This window comes from Talpa europaea (assembly GCF_964194135.1).
Source record: "Talpa europaea genome assembly, chromosome: 2".
Classification (NCBI taxonomy): domain Eukaryota; kingdom Metazoa; phylum Chordata; class Mammalia; order Eulipotyphla; family Talpidae; genus Talpa; species Talpa europaea.
The window spans coordinates 63,193,916-63,216,175 of record NC_140068.1 but is presented as its reverse complement, the minus strand read 5'-3'; positions in this window follow the sequence as shown (position 1 = coordinate 63,216,175).

The following is a 22,260-nucleotide window of genomic DNA, read 5'->3' as shown; positions in this document are numbered from 1 at the left end:
TTATTGAATTGGGACAGAATACCAGAGTCAAGTTCAGGCATGGATGTTTATACTATCTTTATGTTCTTGAGCAACTTTTTTTTTAAAGATTTATTTATGCATACAAAAACTGTAGGCCAGAGTTGCAGGTGTTTCTGTGAGAGAATTCACCAGAGACAGAGTGAGGAGCAGAGCAGGAGGATCTACTGAAATACAACACTGAGGGGAACAGCAGGTGGAGAGGTCTGCTTTGCCATTTGGCTTAGCTCTCTGGCCTGGGATCGAACTCATGTTGCAGTGGCTGGTGATAGCTTGATAGCGCTGTGTCTTTAACCCCTGTGCCACCAGGGAGGCCTCGTCCTTGAGCAACTTAACCACATTTGTTCCTCAGTTGTATCATCCATGAAATGGGAATGATCATTGTTCTCAACTTTTGTGGCTATTTCTACATTAATTGTGAAAAAAGCCCTTAGAATAATATCATATTTTTAATATATGTATATACATTTTTTTCAGTGATCATGCTTGACATGTTCTACTTCCCAAGGTCTGAATTTTATACTTAATCAAGAGAGAACAGACTAAGTTCTTCTCATACCTCTTCTGTGTTTTCTTTCTCAAAATTTTCTGCCTATAATATTGTAACTATTGGTATTTATTTACATTGGAGCAAACTCATCTTATTCTATTTGATTGCTTAAATTACATAAGCAGCATTTGCATTATCATGAAGTTCTCCAAAAAATCCTGCTTTTCAAATCCACAAATTTTAGCAAATTGGTAACCAAGAAAAATAATAGTGAGAATGAATAACTTTTGGTATGGTTCTTTGACATTTGGAAAAAACTCACACTTTTTGATTATTTAAACCACATAAGCAACACTTATGCTTCATAGATAATTTCAAGGATGCATGTATTGTTCATAAATTTAAATTTTAGTCAATATGTTACTATAACAATCATGTTTTAAACTAAGCGGTTGAGTCAGTCTGAAAAAATTTTTTTAACCATGATTACAATGGATTTTAATGAAAAAACAAGTTTTATTTTGCTAAATAACTGCTGGAAGTAGTTATGTCTTGATATTGGATTAGAGAGCTTAGATGGCCAGCAGCAAACTCCGATCTGAAGAGGAGAAACATCATTCCTTGCCTCAGGAATTTAAGAACTATCCAAAACACAAACAAACAAATAAAATGCCAAAGGTAGCACAGGGGCAAATGTCCCAAGAGAAAGCAGAAATGTGTTTTTGGAGTCTGTACATATCCACTAACCTAATTAAGGTAAATACCAGAAGAGGGAACAAACTTTGATATGAAATTTGTTTTCATTTTTATGATGAGAAAATACGTATTTATCTTTTTTCTTACATAAAAGTTAGGTAAGTCTTTCAGGACTGCAAGACATAGTCTCATGACTTTTAGATGTTGATAAAATAAAGCTTTTCTTAGAAAATGAGACTATTGAATACTTACATTCTTTTTACTATATCAATTCACCTTCTGTTATCAAGTGATTTATTGTTGTCCATTGAAGGGGGTGAGGTATGTGAACATTATTATAATCAGTGTTTGTGTTTGCAATATCGAAGAATGCTTCAGAGAAAATAATTTAGAGACATTCTAAGTTTTAGAACTTTCATAAACTTGATTTTATAGCTTGGTTCTCAAAATATCACATTAGGATGAAGTACAAAAGTGGGTCAGTAGAGCAAACTTTTTCTTGCCTTTTTGTTTGATTGAAAAAATATTGGCTTATAAAATTCTATAGGTTTCAGGTGTGTAGCTTATTAAATAAACTTGGGTGTATACTACCTTATATTTACCACCAGAATTCTGCTTCCATTCATTACCATACAGCTGACTCTCAGCAATTTAAACACATCTCTTCCTTTCCCTTTGGGTAACCACTATTTTGTTCTCATAGTCTAAAATTTTGTTTTCATTTTTTTAAGTCAGTTGATTTGTTTTGTTTCTTTATCTGCCACATATAAGTTTATAAATGAAATCATTAGTATTTGACTTTGTCTGATTTATTTCACTAAGCATAATACCCTTTAGTTCCATCTATATTGTTGCAAACAGCAAGATTTCATCTTTTTTTTTAATAGCAGTAATTCATTTTGCATATATACCATATCTTATTTATCCTCTCATATATCAGTGGGCACTTATGTTATTTCCAACTCTTGAAATAACATGAGGGTGCATATATCTTTTCAAATTAGTGTTATCATACTCTTCAAATACTCAGAAGTGGCAAGACTGGATCATGTGGTACATCTAGTCTTAACATTTGGGGCAATCTCTGTAATGTCTGTGTAATGACTGCACCACCAGGGAGGCCCCATTTCAGGTCTTATATTCCAATCTTCAGCGCATTTTTAATTATTTTTGTTCATGGTCTAAGATATTGTTATAGTTTCAGTGTTTTTCATGGAATTGCCTGGTTTTACCAACACCGTTTATTGAAGAGACTTTCCTTACTCCATTTATGCTCTTTGCTCCTTTGTCATAAATTAATTGAACATGTATATATGGGTTTATTTATAATCTATCAATTTTGTAGATCAAATATTTCAGTTTTACTATCTTTTCTTTCATAATGTCATTTTTAATGTCTTTTAAAAATCTGGGATTGTTTAGAAAATGGAAATATTATGACATTATTATTTACTTTTTTACTATTAAAAAACCATACTTAATCAGTGTCTTAGTTAAAGTTCTCCAGAGAAACAGAATAATAGAGGGGGGAGAAAGGGAGAGAAAAAGAGCAAGAGAATGACAGAGAAAGAGGAAGATACTCTTTTTTATCATAAGGAATTGTCTCATGTGATTATGCTAGAGTTTGAATTTTTTTTAACAATTTACTATGTCTAAAATTTACAATGTGGGCTGGCAGATTGGAGACCCAGAGTAGAGTTGATATTGTATCTCAAGTCTGAAAGTATACTAGATGCAGAATACCCTATTGGCACCCCCGAATTTTTCCAATTAATGACTTGATCTGATTGACTGAGTCCCACCATTATGGAAAGTAATCTGCCTTACTCAAAATGTACTGACTTAACTGTCAGTTTCATGCATAAAGACCTCCACTGTAATTAGTGTTTCATCAAAATCTGGGTACCTATAGTGTAACTAAATTGATATAAAATTAGCCATTATGGCCAATCTATTGGTGAAACTGAATGACTTACATGAAAAACAGACAAGTAAAGATAAAGAAATGAATACATGTGCTCGAAAGAGCTTAAAATGAATGTGAATGTCCATATGTGCTTACTCATACTTACATGCTTATACATATTTAAAATACTCCTGACATGTTCTGACCTAAATTCATAATAATAAACTACAAAGTTAAGGGATAACTGTTTAATCCTTTTTCACTCATTTTACCATTTTATATATACATATATATATTTCAAAAAAATAAAATTTAACATTGCATTTTTATTTCTTTCTCATGTACTCCCTATAGTGCCATTTAGGGTCTTGTGAGGTAACTGATTGTGATTTCTAATGGTTCTAGTAAATCTTGATTATTCACAAAATGTCCTTTTTCAGACATTTTTGAATTATGTGTTATATGCGAAAATGTAAGCTGTTATTAATGTTAATAGATCTCAGCTGACATTCCTTAGTCATTATTATAAACAGCAACTCTTAGTTATCTCAAAGGGGATATTGAGAGAAGACTATAAATATAAATATTACTAGTCAATTTTATTTGTTTTCTCTTATATTTAGATAATAGTGAAATGTACTTAAATATTTATAGTCTAAACATAGAATTTAAGGGCTCACTTTTGAGTGGGTTTTTCTATAGGAAGTTTCCAGATCAGAGGCATTCACTAAGTATGTGAAAAATATCAGTTCTCCTTTGTTTCTTCTTTACTCTTACACTACTAGTACACTTGCAACACTTCTGACACCAGATCTGTGGGAGTTTTCTCACACTGGGAGATTGAATCACAACAACTGGGTATCTCACAGTTTAATTTGATGCTGACACTTCCTCTGTGGAGATAGCACCAGCACTGGTTAAGGCTTAGTCCCAGAAAATTGTCCTCCCATTCAGATGCCAATCACAACTTATATGTTCCCAGGTTACACAAAAATTCTGTCTGACTTAGCTTTAAATCCTTCTCGGGTCTTCCTGGTGGCCTAAGGGTTAAGTCTCAGTGCCACCACTGCAAAGGCCTAAGGCCTGAGTTCTATCCACTATGGCCTAATGTAAAGTTCCCCACAATTAGGTGACAGAGCAAGATAATAATCATACTAGCTCTACAGAAAAGTTTGCACAATATGGAGGTCCTAAGACCATTTTAGCCCCCAAGGCACAGCAGACCTCTCCTGTCTCATGCCCGCTGCTTCTCTTAACAGCATATTTTAGTAGATCTGCCTGTTCTGCTCCCTACTCTGTCTCTGGTGAATTCCAAAATAAATAAATAAAATCTTTAAAAAAATCTTTCTCTCCCTTGGATGCCATTATTGTCTAGAACTACTCACAGAACTCAGAGAAACACTTATTTACATTTACCACTTTATTTAAGGGATATGATAAATGATATAAATGAGTATCTAGATGAAGAAATGTTGTAAGGTAAGGTATGTGGCATGGGGTGTGGAACTTTGATGCTTTCTCAGTGTACTACTGTCCCCAAATCTGTATGTGTTCACCAACCTGAAAACTCTTTGAACCCTATCTTTTTGGGATTTTATGGAGGACTTCTTCCCTAAAATGATTAATTTAATCACTGGCCATTGTGATTGAGCTCAGTCTCCACCCTCCTCCCCTTCCAGAAGGTTGGCTGGGACTGAAAATCCCAACCCACATATGGTTGGCTTCCATGGGTAACCAGGTGTTAGGTAGGGGTTTCCAAAATTCACCTCATTAACATAACAAAATACACTTGATTCCTCTCAACACTTATAATGGTTTTAGAAACTCTGTGCCAAGAACATTATTTCTTATTATAAATCACAAAACTTCACTCAGTAAATCCCAGGATAAAACATAATATTCAAAATAATGCTTTTCACTATATCACAGTTGAACTTTGAAATATTAGACTGGTTTGGCTTTAGAACCGATTCCTTTGTAACATGGCAGTGATAACTAGAAAATGAATAATGGAGGTTCATTTCGTTTGTGAACTCCCAAGTTGGAATCTTAATATTTAAGGTATATTTCAAGTCTCCCTTCTTCGCACCAAACTCTCTCTTTCCACATGTGGGATTAACTGCTTATAAAGGCCAAGAAAGTTGCGCTGAGGTTTGTGTGTGTGTGCATGTGTTTCCTGACAATGTGTGGCAGCTTGATTTTGATAAAGCGAGAAGAGATGTGAGAGCAGAAAGGAGAAAAGGAAACAGGTATGGGAGAAAATGGAGCAACGTAGTTGAGGATTCAGCTCATGGAGTGTTGAGATAGTATAAACCAGGAGGCATGATCACAAAAGAGAAAGCATTCATGATGTGTAATTACAATTTACCCACTTGTTGTAATGTATTTAAACGCAAAGAAGAAATTCCAGTCTTCTGGTTCATAAGTGTTTATGACTTACGGAATTTTTACTAATGATATACAGGCAGAGTAAATGACCTACCACATCATCTTAGTTTGAAACACTTTTTCATTTCCTTTGGGGATCTCATACTTAGTGCCTCACTTATCTTCATGATCATTTGAAGTTTGTATTAATTTCTTATTGCTGCTATGCAAATCACAGAAAAACTTGTTGACTTAAAAAATAATTTTATTTTATCATCATTTAGGAAGTCAGAAGTTGAAAATCAAGATGTCAGTAGGGTCATATTCCCTGGAAGGTGCTTGCATATTTTGGCTCATGACTTCTTCCTCACATCACTCCAACCTCTTGCTTCCACGGTCACATATCCTGCTGCTCACACTGTTGTTCCTGTCTCTCTCTTACAACAACCCTTGTGATTACATTGGAGCCACTTATATAAGCCAGTGTTATTGTCCCTTCTCTATACCCTCAGGTTAAGCATATCTGCAATGTTCTTTTCAACAGATAAGCAAACATAGTCACAGGTTCTGGGAATGTAGGACATAGACATCTTCAGGGTATCTTTATTCATGCTACCACAGGGATTAGATGACTTAGGTGATTATCCTACTTGACATAAGGAGAAACTGAAATAACATGGGTTACAGAGATTTTATGAAGTTCTACTCTAAGTTCTACTTAGAGAAGGAGACTGAGTTATATCCAGAGATCTGAACTCTTGCGTGTAGAAGTTCTCTCTGATTCAATTGGAGTTGCTTGGACAGAGACTGAGCCAAGCAGATTCTTCCACTCTGATTCCATTTCTACCTAGGATAGACCTACTAATTACAAAAAAATTATAATTGATGAGGTAAATGGCATCTTAATAGGAAATACATTTATAAATGAACATACCATTCATAAAATTTTTCTCTACTTGAGAACTAAGTAATACTCAGCCCTATTTATCTCACTAAATTTTAGATATCATAGACACTAAGTAATACAATGCAAAAGCAATGAAAATCACTTAAAAATGAAGTTGATTATGCAATACTATATTAGATACTGACCCATAGGCAAAATCATTGACAAATTAGAATTAGCACAGTTATACTGCTTGATAATGATTATGAGAAAATAAAATAAAATAAATAATGGTAAGATAGATGCTCCCAATGAGAGTGATTTAATTATCAAAGATTAAAGAACTCTGTGAGGAATTTGATGAAAATTTCAAATATTTTTGTAGTCTTTATGATCCCGTAGCAAATGCCAAGTACAGAATGAGGAATGTTGTCATTCAGAGCTTTCATACAACATGTGACTAAATCTTTTATATTTTGCACAATCTAAGAATCAGAATTTTAACTATCTGAAATTATTGAATATAAAATAAAAGAAACATATTAATTTAGTTTCAGTTTTAAGATAGAATGTCACTTGGCCTTTTTCAATTTATTAATTTTTTTTCTTTATTTTAAACAAATTTACGTCGTTCTCCACTACAAATGACCTTTAGATAACAAGAGACTTGTGTATTTTACAGTTTGTAACCCAACTTTAGTGGGTAGAAAAGCATTTGAACATTTTCTAACTCCAACCAACAGCATATGCTTGTAAAATGTAACTTAAGACTACCCGTGTTTTTGGCAGTTAGTAGAAAGTTTTGAAGTGGTAAGCAGGACCACTGACAGACAGCTAATTGGGCTTCCTGGGAAGATGTTTTCTAAAATACTTTCTTGAGTTTTACTGGAAAAATTGGCCATCCTTCAGGGAAAAGACAAATAGACCTCTTACAGTGTTGGCAGGAGCCCAAAAAACCCCTCTGGACCTCTGCAATGAGGTGGAGTATGCGGTTACCTCTGTCCAGCAGCCACTACAGTCAGTCTCAACAGGATTCAAGAGAAAGGTGAGCCAGTGAGGCCCAAAAGTGATGGTGAGGCCTCCTAGTGGCCAGAGAATCCCAGGAGCAGGTCATGGCCTTCCCTAAGAGGGGTCTGATTAGGCAAAATCAATCAGGGGTGCTGTAAGGAAAGCCAGCAACAGCTCTGTGTCCAAGGCCCAGAGTACTAAACTGTGGATGTACATATGTTAACAGTTTAGTACATTTCTACGCAGTTAACCTAGAATATTTTTGCATTCTTTCCAACTATGTGCCTTCATTGTTCACTGAGTTTCCCAGATAAGTATAAGTTTCAATTTTATAAGACCCCCCCACAAAAAAAAGAAATTTGGGAGAACACAGTTGATTATTTGGTGGTGTCCATAGTCATGTTCTAATAGAAATTTAAAAAAAATATTATTGTAACAAGTTGCCTAAAGAGGAACTTGTTCCATTTTCAGTGTTTTCATAAAACTTTGTAAACCATTCTCCTATTTTATAATTATCTCTTCTCTTCATCTCCTTTTTCTTCCATCCCCTCTCTCCACCACACTTTGTTTAACCTGCTTCTCCTGCTAAATTGTGACTTCCCTAAAGGCAGGAGCTGTGGCCTATTACGGACGTAATTTCAATTCTCTTCATAAAAAAAGTGGATTAAATTAATCTGTGAATTTGCATAATTTGGTGTCACATTTCCACAGGTAGCTTTATTTTTATTTCTCAATATTTGAACTCATTAGCTTTCTCTCAAGTTATAAAGCAACAATTTGTAATAACTGGGAACATTAGATCTAATTCCACTAATTTAGTAATTTAGTAAAGTTGCCTCCTAGAGAGAAGGCAATAAAATAAGATGGTGTCTTGCTATCATTTTCAGATTTATGATTCATTCTATTTGATTATATGTAGATTATATGAAAGGACTATCAAATAAGACTTTGGAGCCCAGGCCTTTGCTGCAGTAAAAGCCTGAGTGATGCAAGTTGCTATAATTTACTATAATTTTCTGAGTATCTATTATGTATTAGAACTTTTACTAGATATTTTATATATAACCTTTATATCAAATATGTAAGATCCTTACTTGCAGCCCCTTTTTAAGTCAGGAGGAAATGAAGCTGAATAATTTTCCCTGTATCATAGATAAGTAAAGCTCATAAATGGCAGGCATCCATAATTTAGACTCTGGACAGTCAGACTTCTGAAGTATTCTGGTATGTCCTGGATGCATTATTTTCTTGCAGAAGATATGCTCAATTTAGAGTATGGGGAGTGAGTTGAAAGGGAATACTCACTGTCCTTTGGTAGTTAATTTGGAGCTTATACATAGAGTCCACTCTCAATGGACACTTCACCTTTGTGAATGCTGAGAGAATTAGCATCTGTAGACACTGCTGACCACAAAGCCTGACTGACTCAGCTGGGTAGTGATGTAGTAGGTTTCTGCTCTCATTAAGTACAGAAAGTATCTAAGCTTGGATGACTAAATTCTTCCCTTCAATTAGGCCTTTTACATGTGGTGCTCTGGCAGACTGTCTGCCTTTCTGTTCAAAGCAGAGAGGAGGTTACCCATGTAACACACTGTGTTTAACTTGGATCTGGTGGGATAAAACAAGCCAAATAATCCTGGAAAATACAGAGACCACTATGTTTGCATTAGATCCAACCATTGTTTGTGTCTCTATAAACAGACTTTTCTTTGTTGGAAGTCATTTGTACTTACGTGCTGCAGGGTTTTGTTTTAACCTATAACTCATGTAACTGCTGCTGGTCAGTCTCTGGAACATTTGCAGATAGTCAGTTTCCCAATGGTACAGGTTTGATAATAATGTCTGCTTTCTCCTGGGATTGCTAAAGGATGACTTGGAGAGGTGATACAAGGGACTGTTGAAACATAACTGCCTTATAAACATAATGTATTTGTCTTCATAACACTCCTTCCAAACACATGAGCTTATAAATGGAGACGATTTTTCAATGTTTATGTCAATCCCATCAGGTAAGTGGAAGCTAAGTATCATCCTTAAGGTTAACATCTGTGTTTCAGCTGTGTGATGACTGGTGTTTGTATTTATAAGCACTTTCTCTGTTGACATCACCCTTCCAAACATTGCTCCTGTTTCCCTGTTTTTAGTCCTTTGAGAAATCCAGACACAGATGAGGCAGTCTGCAGATAAGGGACATGTAGATTAATAAGAACACTGGATTGGGAAGGTTGGAGATTCAGGTTTTCATTACAGAGAGGACAGGAATTAGTTGTGTTATCTTGAATGAGTTACTTTGTTTCTCTGTGCCTTAGTGTTGTCTAAAAATGGGACGTTCACATAATTGACAGATGATGCTCCTTTCAGTTCTGACATTCATAAATTCTACTCACAAATAGCAAGGAAACATCAACAGTTTACCACAACAGAGGTTTAACAGGCTTCTAGGCCTTCAGATGGTGGTGAAAGCAGAGCTGACAGAGTACACTATCAAAACAGGGGTCTCCTAAAACTGGACTTTTAGAATAGGGGGTGAATAACTCACATCTTGGTAACCTCTACCTGCCTTGTGATGCCATTGCTGTGTTTTTCCTTTCCCCCGCCTTCACTTTGTATTCAAGCTACTGTCCAGAATTGCCCTTTCTAACTTTTCTTTATCAGAAAAGAAACTGTCTCTCCCATTTTTTTAAACACTCACTGAGACTATGGCAGTAACCATCCAACTATAACCATCCAACTATTTTCTAAATTTCAGTTTCTCACAGTTACTGTACTTTACAACTTTCAGATTAAGATTCTTGAAAAAAACTGCATGTCACTTTCCTCCAGCAAAATCAAACTACATAAAAACACCAAGAATGAATTTCTACTGAAGAAAGAATAAAATAAATTTGACTCAAATATTTTTTTTTCAAAAGACAGAATTCCCCACTTATTTGTGGTTTCAGTTACCTATGACCTACCTCAGTCTGGAAATATATTGGGAGAGAAAGACCAATTTCACAAAATATTTTTATAGTCTGTTATTACTATAATTGTTCTATTATAGAAATAGTTTTAATGTCAATCTTTTACTGTGTCTAATTTATAAATCACACATCATCATGGTTATGTATGTATAGGAAAAACAGTATATTTAGCATTTGGTACTATCTGTGTTTCAAGCAATTTCTGTGGGGGGTACAGGGGAACTCATAGATAATATCCCTAATGAGAAGGAGGACTACTGTTAATTCTCAATCTCTTCATACAGTTTATGTTCCAGAAAACTGCTGTTGATTTACCTTGATATGGCTGACATTTTTGTTCTTTCTAAGAATATTTCCAGAAACATCTTTTCACCTATATATCCCTGAATCTCTGTATACCAAATCATATTCATCCTTCATGGGTCCACCTGAATATCACCAGATCCTCAATATTCTTTAAATCTACCATTTAGAAATACTAACTTCATTTGATATTTTATAGTATAGATAGCTAGTTATCAAACTATTATCTCGTATTTCTCATCTAGCACTTGGTGAGTTCTTTATATACAATAAATCTGAGTATGATTTTTTTCTTAATTTCATATTGCTTTACAAATATAATTGCCCTATAAATATTCAATGAGTAGATAAATTGTCACAGATAATCCATCATCAACTTATACAACATATTATGATTCTAAATGGGAAGGAATTGAACTCAAAAACAGAGCTCAGAAAAGTTGTGTGAGACTACAGAAGAGGGAGTAGGATCAAAACAAGGGAGGGTGGGAATTGTATGGGAACTATTACCAAGATGAAAATGAATACATTGTTCAAAAATGAAAAATGATATAAAATCTATAAAATAAAAAATGAATTATATATATATATATATATATAAAGAAAAGATGTGTGAGAATCCTTGAAAGGGGTAATTGTAAATGTGTAATTGTTTTATTTTGTGGATATGATATTCAACTCATTCCAAATTTTCAATTAACTCTAAAAATTATTGCTATTTTAAATTTTATTGAAGTAACTTCTAACTTTAAAATATTGAGAATTGCAGCAATTATTTAATGGGTTTTGCTGATCATACTGAACTGAAATTTTCATTTATGTCATGTTACAATTCAGCTTAGTAATATCAACTAGGCATATGCTGACCACAAATGCTACTTTCAGTTAAAAGCCTCTCTTGACACTAAGCTACATATGTTCTCACTCTGCCTTGGAATTCTTTGTCTTTCTCCAACTCTGTTAGCACATTTGACCCCAGACTAGAAAAGGTTACATTTTTGTACTGTCTCCCTTATTATATTTCATCCCTTTTCATCATTTTTCTTACCTACAAAGCTAAAATTATTCTTTGAGTAAAGTACGAAACTGATGGTAACAATAATTATAATGATAAATTGATGGATAACATTGCATTTCTTACAAGGAATTTTGTTTTCCTATATTTGTAAGACTTTTAGATCCTGAATAGTCACAAGAAGCTCCCTTGCAACTCATCTGATCATTTCATCAATGCTTATTTCTTAGTAAACAATGATTTTCCTTCATCTTCAAATAACTTCTCTATTTTCAACCACATAACATATATATCAAATTGCCCACTGTTGTTTGTGTGTGACAAGGAGTACTGATTTGATTTTCCAGCCCATATAGTCAATATATATAAATGATCCCATCCAAGCTCATCCAATGCACGTGTGGTCTATTTTGATGTTGCTTTGAAAGGAAATAATACACTTGCCCTATTTCTGGTGAGAGTTTCAAGAATAAAACTGTAGAAAGTATGCAGATTTTTAATAGCTTGTTGCATTTTCAAAATTTACAATCATGTTTCTTTCTTTATAAGACATTTTAAAATCACTCTTTGGTAGGAAAGATTACAATTTTTTGAGTTGAAACAAAAAAGTTATATCAGATGGAGTTTATTTGAGCACACCAGTAACTACATTTCCTCAATGGATGATTCATTTTTTCCTAAGACTATTTATTTTACTTCTCTTCAATTAAAATTTGCTTTTCAGGAGAACAATAGAAATTTGTACCAGTAAAAATTGTAATTACTAGCAATATAAGTGTGTTTGGGGATTAAAGTTAGAGTTTAAAGTTTTATGTTAGAGTTTCAACTTAATTGAAATATCCATGAGCAGTCATATGCTCTTATCATAAGAAAGAACTTTGGAGGAATTGAAGGAATTAAGATGATATTTTCCTTGCTTTTACCATGAACTAAAAGAAATGTCATAAATGAGAATGGTATTGAAAAATTATATATGAAATACGAATTTCCTTAATGCTAGTTGTCAGAACAGCTAAGAATATGTAATCTTACTGGTAATGATTATAAAATGAGCTAAAACCATGTGCCTAAAATATATTTCTGTGCCCATCATAGCTTGCAGCAGAAAACAATCACCTTTCACTCTCTGTGAGCAGCCCTATGGATTGCTTGGTCTACAGTTTCTAAATTGTAGTCACTGTGCAGGATCTGACTTCTTTTTACTTTTCTCCTTTGAGTCCCAGTGACTGGAGGCTGCTACTTAGAATTAGTTTGGAAGGCTTCTTGCTGTCATTGCTGATGAAACCTATCATAACTGTGATGTCCCAAAGTTGCATTTTCCATATTTCCTCTCAAACCCTTAGACCTTTCAGAATGTAGACAGGGAAGAGAGAATGACTTCATTTGTTACCCAGTCTATAAAGCAGTTATTGATTTACATCCAGATGTTCATAGTTTCCAGAATACATTTATATATGCTTCTGGCTCTCAACCCTCTTCCAGAATCTCAACATCTATTGTGAAAACATTTTTCAAACTTTGTGGCTGTCAATATTTATTTTGTACCTGTGTGTGGGGGGGAGAGTGTGCATGCAAGTGCTTTGCTGTTGTGGTGGTGGATTATGGCTCTCTATGCTTCAACCATTCCCTTCAATGTAAGACTTTACACTTGAGATTTTTGTCAATAGAAATCTATCCATTTGTATCAACCAGGTATTTCTGCATTTTAAGAAAGAACAAAATAAAAGCATACAACAATAAACATTTACTTTTACAGATATATTAGCCACTGAGGTCCAGATGATTTAAACTAGAATCAGTTAGGGGACTGCTTGGTGTAGCAGTAGCTGAGAAGCTCTGAATCTTGCTGAAGATTTGTGGGATGATTGGGGAAGGGCTCTTCTATCTGTATCTATTGTCCTCCTTGGATTACTGTACTTAACTAGGTATTTTTTCTCATGACCATGGTAAAAATACAAGAATCAGGTAAAAATATGCAAGGTTTCTACCCATTGCCAAAGTAAATCATGTGGCAAAGCCCATAGTCAAGGGATTGGAATATTTATATTGTCAATAGGATATCAAATTTTGCCAAGAACTTATTCAAATCGGTTCCTACCTTTCTATTGAGTTATGTATCTTGTGCCATAATTTTAGAAATGTCTTTATTTTTGTCCAAAATCTATTCTAATAATTGCCGTAACACTTAACTCCCAGACAGCAAGTTGATGTTTCAGTCTACATGGAAATGCTTTTTCTTTTTCTCCAAAAGAAGAGAGTCACCAAATTCACTAGTTTATTATCTCTGAGTGTCACCATTTTCCCTAGTTACCTGTATTCACATTTATTTTCTGTGAAATGTGAAATATCTTTGTCAAGTCAGTGATGTTTGGATTATAATGATGATGCAAAAGACAGTCCACTACTTCATTAATGTTGAATTTTAGAAGATCTAACGCATAATGAAATATACACAAATACATACCCAGTACAAGTGTAATACTGGTAAGGACAAGTTATTGTCCTCTCCTTAATGGAAACAAGCCAATGCAATCGACTATTCCCAGGTTATTAAGTGACCCTCCAGTGACTAAAGCCATATCAGGAATTCACATTGACCTCTTCATTGATCTGATTGAACTGTTGGCTCCACCAATATGTAGATCATCCTTGGTGCAAGAACATCTGTTTTGGGATCGTTATCATCTCCAACCCAACTACCATGGCTAATTTATACATGAGCCCTTAAATAAGAATGATAGCTGAAGAGAAACAAAAAGTCTTTGCTAACCATAGGTTAAGTAATATTTTCTACCTAATTTTTAAATATAGATTGGTAGGCTTACACATTGGACACATTATTTTTGAGAGGTCTACCCACCTAGGGGTTACTTTATCTTCAGAGTCTGTATCTACTCTGAGAGGGTTTACTTGCATATATCTTTATCACCAATCTTTCTATCTTGTTCTTTCCACATCCCAGACCAACCAGACAATCCGTTCTCATTACCTATGATTTAATGTAGAGCTTTAAATCATATTACCTGTTTTTTCCCAGAATTATCAAATGTTGTTTCTTATATGTAGTTACAGATAGCCAAAGCAAAGGAACTAGCAAATCACAACAAAAACAACTTCTAGACTCTGTGACAAACATATTGTGGTTACCAGAGGGGCAAAGGAAAGGGAGTGGGAGAAGAAGGTCCATGGTGTCATCCTGATAGTTGGAAAGGCACTAGAACTTTTGTGGAGACATAGTGAGGTTTATATATACACTTGTAAAGATAACCCCCCCCAAATTTATACAGTTATATAAATCAATGTTAAATCAATAAAAAAAAGGACAAACATTACCTGAAATTTGCCAACTGAAAGGGTTTTCCTCCTCTTCCCCTGCAGGATGTCTCTGATTTATAATTGTCTATTTTTGTTCTGTTGTGTTTTGTATTGTTACTATCTTTTTACACTGAGGAGGGAAAGGGATCAAAGGGAGGGGAGAGGAGCACAGGGGACTGTGGTGATGGTGCACGGGTGCATTGATGAAGGAAATTCTATGGGGACTACACCTGGGGGGGGGAGCGGGGGAAGCTCATATTGTTTAAAAATGAACAATGATGGGGCCTCCCCAGTGGCACAGCAGGTTGAGAGCAGCGCTGTGGGGCTGTCTGCAGCCTCCACAGTGCGATCTATTCCCTGCCGGCGGGGAGATTCCCACATGGCGCCGCAGACCTCTCCTGTCGCGTCTGCTGCTCCCCTTAGCAGAGCTTTAGGTCCACCTGTCTGCCTGTTCTGCTCCCCACTCTGTCTCTGGTGAATCCTCTCACCCTCCCACGCCTCTGGCCTGTACCCCAGCTATTGGATAAATAAAAAACAAATCTAAAAAAAAAGGAACAATGATGTAAAAAATAAATTTAAAAAGAAGCAAAAAAAAAGAAAAGAAAGAAAAGGGTTTCCTTCACCACTCTTCTTCAGAGTCACCCTTGAGTGGGGCTAAAATGGTCCTAGGACCATCATATTATGCAAACCCTCCTGTAAAGCTAGTCTGATTATTTTCTTCCTCTGTAACCTAATTGTGGGGAACTTTACATGAGACCATATTGGAGGCTGAGCAAAGGTCAGCAACTCAACAGGAGCAGGAGTAGGCATCATAAAATACTGATCTTTCTGCTCAAACAACACATTTGAATGTTCTCATCTGTTAAAGCTTGAAATTCTGTGTCACTCCCACTTAATGGTATCTATGTTGTGATCACTCACGCAAGACTTGTTGGATTACCCAACAGCTAGTTTGGTATAAGAAAGTCAATTTTTTTTTATTTGTCCATGTTTTCAATCACTACCAGAGTTTAATGGCAATCAAGTAACTGCCTCTCCAAAGAGAATAGTAATCCATACAAGAGAAATTCTTTTCCAAAATTTTTGAGGTTTGCACTCATTCTTATTGGGGGCCAACTAGTGGCTCCATTAGAACATTTTTATTGGCATGGACACATTGCTTTTCATTGGCTATGCTAGGTTGTAAGGCTTAAGTGGAAAAAGTAATTGCACTACAACTTGAGTCTACAGAGTTGTCTTTTTCTCTGGTTCTTACAACTAGCTGATTTATGTGTTAAGTAAAATCCAGCAGTTGGTGGATGCAGTTTATGAATCCACCCTCAGTATCTGACAATGTTTATTTAAGTCAATGCTGCTGGAATAAACTTTACACACTTATAATATACCTGACTCTTTGAAACTCTTAACATATTGAATTATTGAAACATTTTATATTCACGTATACATTGTTAATGTTCTTTTACATAGATGGAGTGTTCAATTTGAGAAACATCCTGAATAATATCAGCAAGTAGTACTCTAATTCCTTAATAATATGTAAATGGGAAATTATTAAAAAATAAAACAAAACCAAAAACCTAGCATTCTTATTTCAGACACACAGTAAAATATTTTTTCATCAATATTGAGTATATACATAGTCTTACAAATACATTACGAGGAATAGCAATAGTATGGAGTAAAAATGCTCAAAAAGATAATGACATATTTTTATTTCTGAAATTTCTCCATGATACAGCTTATATATCCACCCTATAAAAAATACATTATGGGAGAGGATTTAAAAACATATCCAAAACCACAAATATTATTTTTCTTAGAACTATCCACCTTTATTTAATAAATTATATATTTTTATTTCTCATATTTACCCTGATTTGAGTCATGAGTTCCTTGGAGAATTGTATAAACTATGGACTCTCAGCACCATCTGGGGCAGATTACTATGGACATTGCTGGTAGAGAAACAAGAGTCCGTGGTACTGATCCTCTTTGTATATGGTGTAATCCTGTACTACAGAATCCAAACTGTATCTGTGTTCTGTACAAAACACAAGAATGCTGAAAGTCAGCCAGGGAAGAACAAAACTTTAATCAATTCACTGTTTCAGTAGGCAGAAACCCGATTATCCATAAAACGCTAATAGTAGAGTTGTGCCCTCTGATAATGGTTCACTGACAGCAAGCATTTCCTATGTCAGTTTTCTTACTGAAATATGACCTCCCCTATTCTAGTGAAGCTAAAAAAAAAAGTGATCAATTTAACTGGAAATGAATATTAGGATGGAACAGAGCTTAGAAAATGAGGTTCAATATTCATTCATTCACCAAAAGCGATGATTACATGTGATGTGTCAGACATTGTGATCGGCCTAGAAAGGTCCAAGAATGTTTAACTACTTCTTTAACTCCAAGATGCTCCCAGTTCAGTGATGAAGATAAAGCAAGAAAAAAAAATGATAACTAGCACTGCTGCAGAACTGTAGACCAAATTTCTTCCATTTCCCGGTCAGGAAGATTAAAACAATGAAAGTACAATTGACTGAAAAAATTTATGTTCTCTCTCACACCTCTTTTTCACTTCCCCCATGTTTATTAAAGTCAACTAACAGATGTACAGAAAAGAAACTGCTTAACTTATTATATATTATATAACTTGATAAGACAACTCTGTCACATAATATAAGGCATTGGAAAAATCATCAAAAAACTTTTAAGCTCTAACACACTTCATAAAGTAAAAAAAGAATTGCATTTAATATTTAGTAACTTTTTCATTAGGGTTCAAATCTTATCTTAGGGCAATAAAATGCTGGAAATGTCAAACAGAAAAAGAGCAAGATAAAATTAATTTAAATCACACTGACAAAATATGAGAAATTAGGAAATGTGAGATGTTACGTGTTTCTTTTCTCCAATCTTTGTTGCCCTTTTTTAAAATGAACTTCCAGTATTATTCAAGTATAACAACTTTCTTCAAGAATTATTTTTGAAATAATGAAACAAGAAGGTGTGTTTTATTCAGTGAACCATGAAATGACTCTTGGAAGAATAAACTTCTACAGAGCATTTTGAATTTCTAATAGTATCGTTTTGGAATCACATCTGGTTTGGTTCAATATAAATTTATCTCATTTATTGAAAGGTCTAAGCAGTTAAAAATCTTTTGATTACTTAGGCACTGGTTTTAAAGAATCACTTTTATTGTTGAGCCATAAATCGTATAATGTTTTTATTTTTTATTATTTTTCATTTAAGTATATGTAGGCAACTCTATAATGATTCAAAAAAATTAGTTCATTTCAGATGTGTGTTACCACACCATAACCAATAAGGAACCCACAGACCTCCATCAGAGTCCACTGGGCCCTCCCTGCACACTTTGGTCCCCACCTTTATCTTTTCCTTCAGTTAGCCTCAGTTCTGCAGTTTAGTTACTTTCTTTTTTTTTCTGTTCCTTCATTTTGTTTCTTTGTGTTACACTTTCAAATAATCCATTATTTGTCTTTCACCAGATTTATTTCAGGAAGCATAGTCTCCTCTTTCATCCATGTTGCAAATGTCAAGATTTCCTCTTTTCTTTTTTCAGTCACTAAGTAATATTTCATTGTGTATATATACCACATCTTCTTAATCTGGATATTTAAGTAGTTTCCATAACTTGGCTATTGTAAATAGTGCCAAAATGAATATAGAAGTACATATATTCCTTCCAATTAGTCTTTTTGTAATTTTCAGGTTGACACCTAGGAGTAAGGTTGCTGGGTAATAGGTTATAGGTTAGCTCTTTTTTTAATATTTTGAGAAACTTCCATACTATTTTCCACTGGGGCTGGACTGGTTTTCATTCCCATCAGCAGTGTACTAGGGTTCATTTTTCTCCATATCCTCACAACACTTGTTGTTTTTGGTCTTTTTTTTATAAGCCACTCTCACAGGTATAGGTGGTATCTCCTTGTCATTTTGAATTGCATTTCCCTTATGATAAGCGATGATGAATACTTTTTCATGATTTTGTGGAACAACTGTACAACTTCTTTGGAGAAATGTCTATTTAAATTTAGCTCTTCTGCCCATATATTGATTGGATTTTTTTTGGTTGAGTTATATGAGTTCTTTCTTGATCTTGGCTCAGTCCCTTGTCACATGTATCATGTGAAAATATTTTTCTCCCTTACAATAAGATATCTTTTCATTTTTTTTAAAAGATTAATTTATGCATACAAGAGCTGGGGTACAGGCCAGAGATGCAAGAGGTGAGAAGATCCACCAGAGACAGGATGGGGAACAGAACAGGCAGACTGACTGAAATACACTGCTGAGGGGAGCAGCGGGCGAGACAGGAGAGGTCTGCCTCACCATGTGGGTTTCTCCCTGGCTTGACGGGGATCGAACTCATGCTGCAGAGGCTGTGGATTGCTTCATAGTGCAGTGCTTAACCTCTTGCACCACTAGGGAGGCCCAATATCTTTTCATTTTAATGATAGTTTCTTTCATTATATAGCTTCTTAATTTGTTGTAGTCCCATTTGTTTATTTTTTATTTTAGTTTCCCTTACTGTTGTAGTTGAGTCCCCAAAGACATCATAGAAGCCAATGTTGGAGAGTATTTTGGCTAAGTTTTCTTTTATGGATTATATCGTTCCTGGTCATATGTGCAAGTCTTTGATCCATCTAGAATTAATTTTATGTATGGTGTCAGACAGTGGTGTAGTTTCATTCTTTTGCAAGTTGTTGTCCAATAATTTCATATTTTAAAAAAACTAGAACAAAATATTTTAAAACAATTATATGAGGGCATTTGAAAAATGAAAGAGTCAGTCAAAAGCTTATATTTATTCCTGAGCAACTACTACCTTGGATAAGAGCAGGTTTGTGATATTCTTGTCTGAGCATTTTCAATACCCAGTTCAGGTAGTGGTGATATGCAGTATATTTGACTCAAGATGTATATAAGAGGGTCTCTATGGTGGCACAGCAGGTTGAACGCCAGCGCTATGAAGCTGTCTGCAGAGGAGTGCACAGTGGAGTGTGGTGAAACGTAGGGGGCACTTTGGTGGTGGGAAAAGTATGGTTCAATTCCCAGCCATCCAAGGACATACTCACATGGCATGGCTGACCTCTTCTGTCTCACCTGCTGCTCCCCTCGGCAGTGCTTTCAGTCCATCTGCCTGTTCTGCTCCCCACTTTGTCTCTGGTGAATCCTTTCACCCTCCCACAACTCTGGCCTGTACCCCAGTTCTTGTATAAATAAATAAATCTTAAAAAATTCATTCAAAGATGCATATAAGAGAATTATGAAGAAAAAGAAGAGGAAAAATCTTGCAAGGATGAGAGACTGAAGGAACCCTGAAACAAAAATAGACTGAGATTAGAGAAGTACCTAACTTTGAAAGAGACAGCTGGCTGCTCCTGATAAGATTTGCTTGTCTGTTGTATTTTATTGTGTTTCTAAACCATATATTGTTTGGGAATTTTCTTACAAAATTTGAGATTCATAGTGATTTAAAAAACTGAAATAACTGAAATGAAAAATGTACTATATGATATTAAAAGCATATTTAAGATGGTATGAAACAATCAGTGTGGTAGAAGTTAGATCAATAGATGTTTTCCAATTTGATCAACAAATAGGAAAATGATGTTAATAATGAAAGATGAATAAGGTGGCAGAAACCTGTAGGACAATATTAAATGGACACTATATTTGCAATTGGAGGTCCAGGAGGAGAGAGTAATAAAGGAGAACATATTTTTTCAAGAAACAATGGCTAGAAATCTTTCCAAACTTAGACCAAAACATTAACCTAGAGATAAAAAAAAATTAGTATAAATGAAAAGAAAATTGCACATCATCACATTGTAGTTAGATCAATAAAAGCCAAACAAAAAAGAGAAACGATCTAAAAGCTGCAAGAAAAAAATGGCATATTATGCATAGAAAAATAATAGCAATTGCTAACTGAATTCTCATCAGAAATAATGGGGATGAAAGACATTGAAATGGCATATATAAAGTACTAAGAAGAAACTGTTAATATAGAGGGCTATAACTGATCAAACTATCCCTTAAAGCTGAATGTCAAATAAAGTCATTTTCATATTGACGCCTCAGAGAATTTGCTGCAATCAGAAATGCACTTCAAGAAAAATCTAAGAAATCATGTTGAAGAGAATGGCATCAGTGGGTAAACTAGATTATGCAGGAAAAATGAAGACCAAAAATGATAAACATATGGATAAAAATAAAAGGTTAATGCACACATATATGTACTACATACATGCATATTTTTCATCTAAATTTCTTTCTTTTTTCTTTTTTGATGTGAATAAAAGGGAACCATGATATACAGTTTTTATGAACATAGAGAGGTCGTGTCCCCAGAAAACAGAATGGAAATTTCTCAAAATAGCAAAAATAGATCTACCATATGTACCAGCAACTCCATGCCTAGGCATATACCCAAACAATACAAAACCACCAGTTCAAAAATATGTATGCACTTCTGTGGACACTGAAACACCATTCACAAGAGCAATAAACAAGCAACATTCAACATATATGCACCCAAGAAACACTTTGAAAACCAGTTATTAAAAAAATTGACTGAAATACATATGTCTATATATGTACAAATAAGAATATATATTTAAGCCACAGGAAGGGAGGGGGAGGGGACAGTAAGGAGGAGTCAGGGAGGAGAGCACAGTGGAGTGTGGTGAAAGGCAGGGGGCACTTTGGTGGTGGGAAAAGTATGGTGTCCACATGTGAGGGGAGAAATCCTATATTGTGAAAAATTAAACAAGGATATTTAAAAAGAAATATAAGTAAGAAATGCAAGCAGTAATGATGATACTTTCATTATAAATTTAATGGGTAATATGTAGATGAAAAATTCTATTTTTTGCATATATTACACTGGTGCATTCCATCAACACTGAATATAATATTTTCCAAAATGTGACTTAAGAATATTTTGTGCATTCCAGAAACCATTTTTATGAGCTTGTGAACAATGCTGGGCTTACTTTAAAAATGTTAACTTCTAAATTTCAAATGGCTTCCATCTGCTTCTGAGTTAAGGATAAAAATGGAAACTGTCGGTGGCTACTTCAAGACTGCTATATATTAGCTTCTTCCTTTTTTTCTCTTTTGTCTAGCTTAATCATAGAATTTAGGTCAAATTTCCTTCTGAATATGATAATCACATTTGTCATTACTGATTGAAAAATGCAACTCGGATACAAGTCTATTTAATAACAAGATAATAGCAGTATCCATTCTTTAGTAATG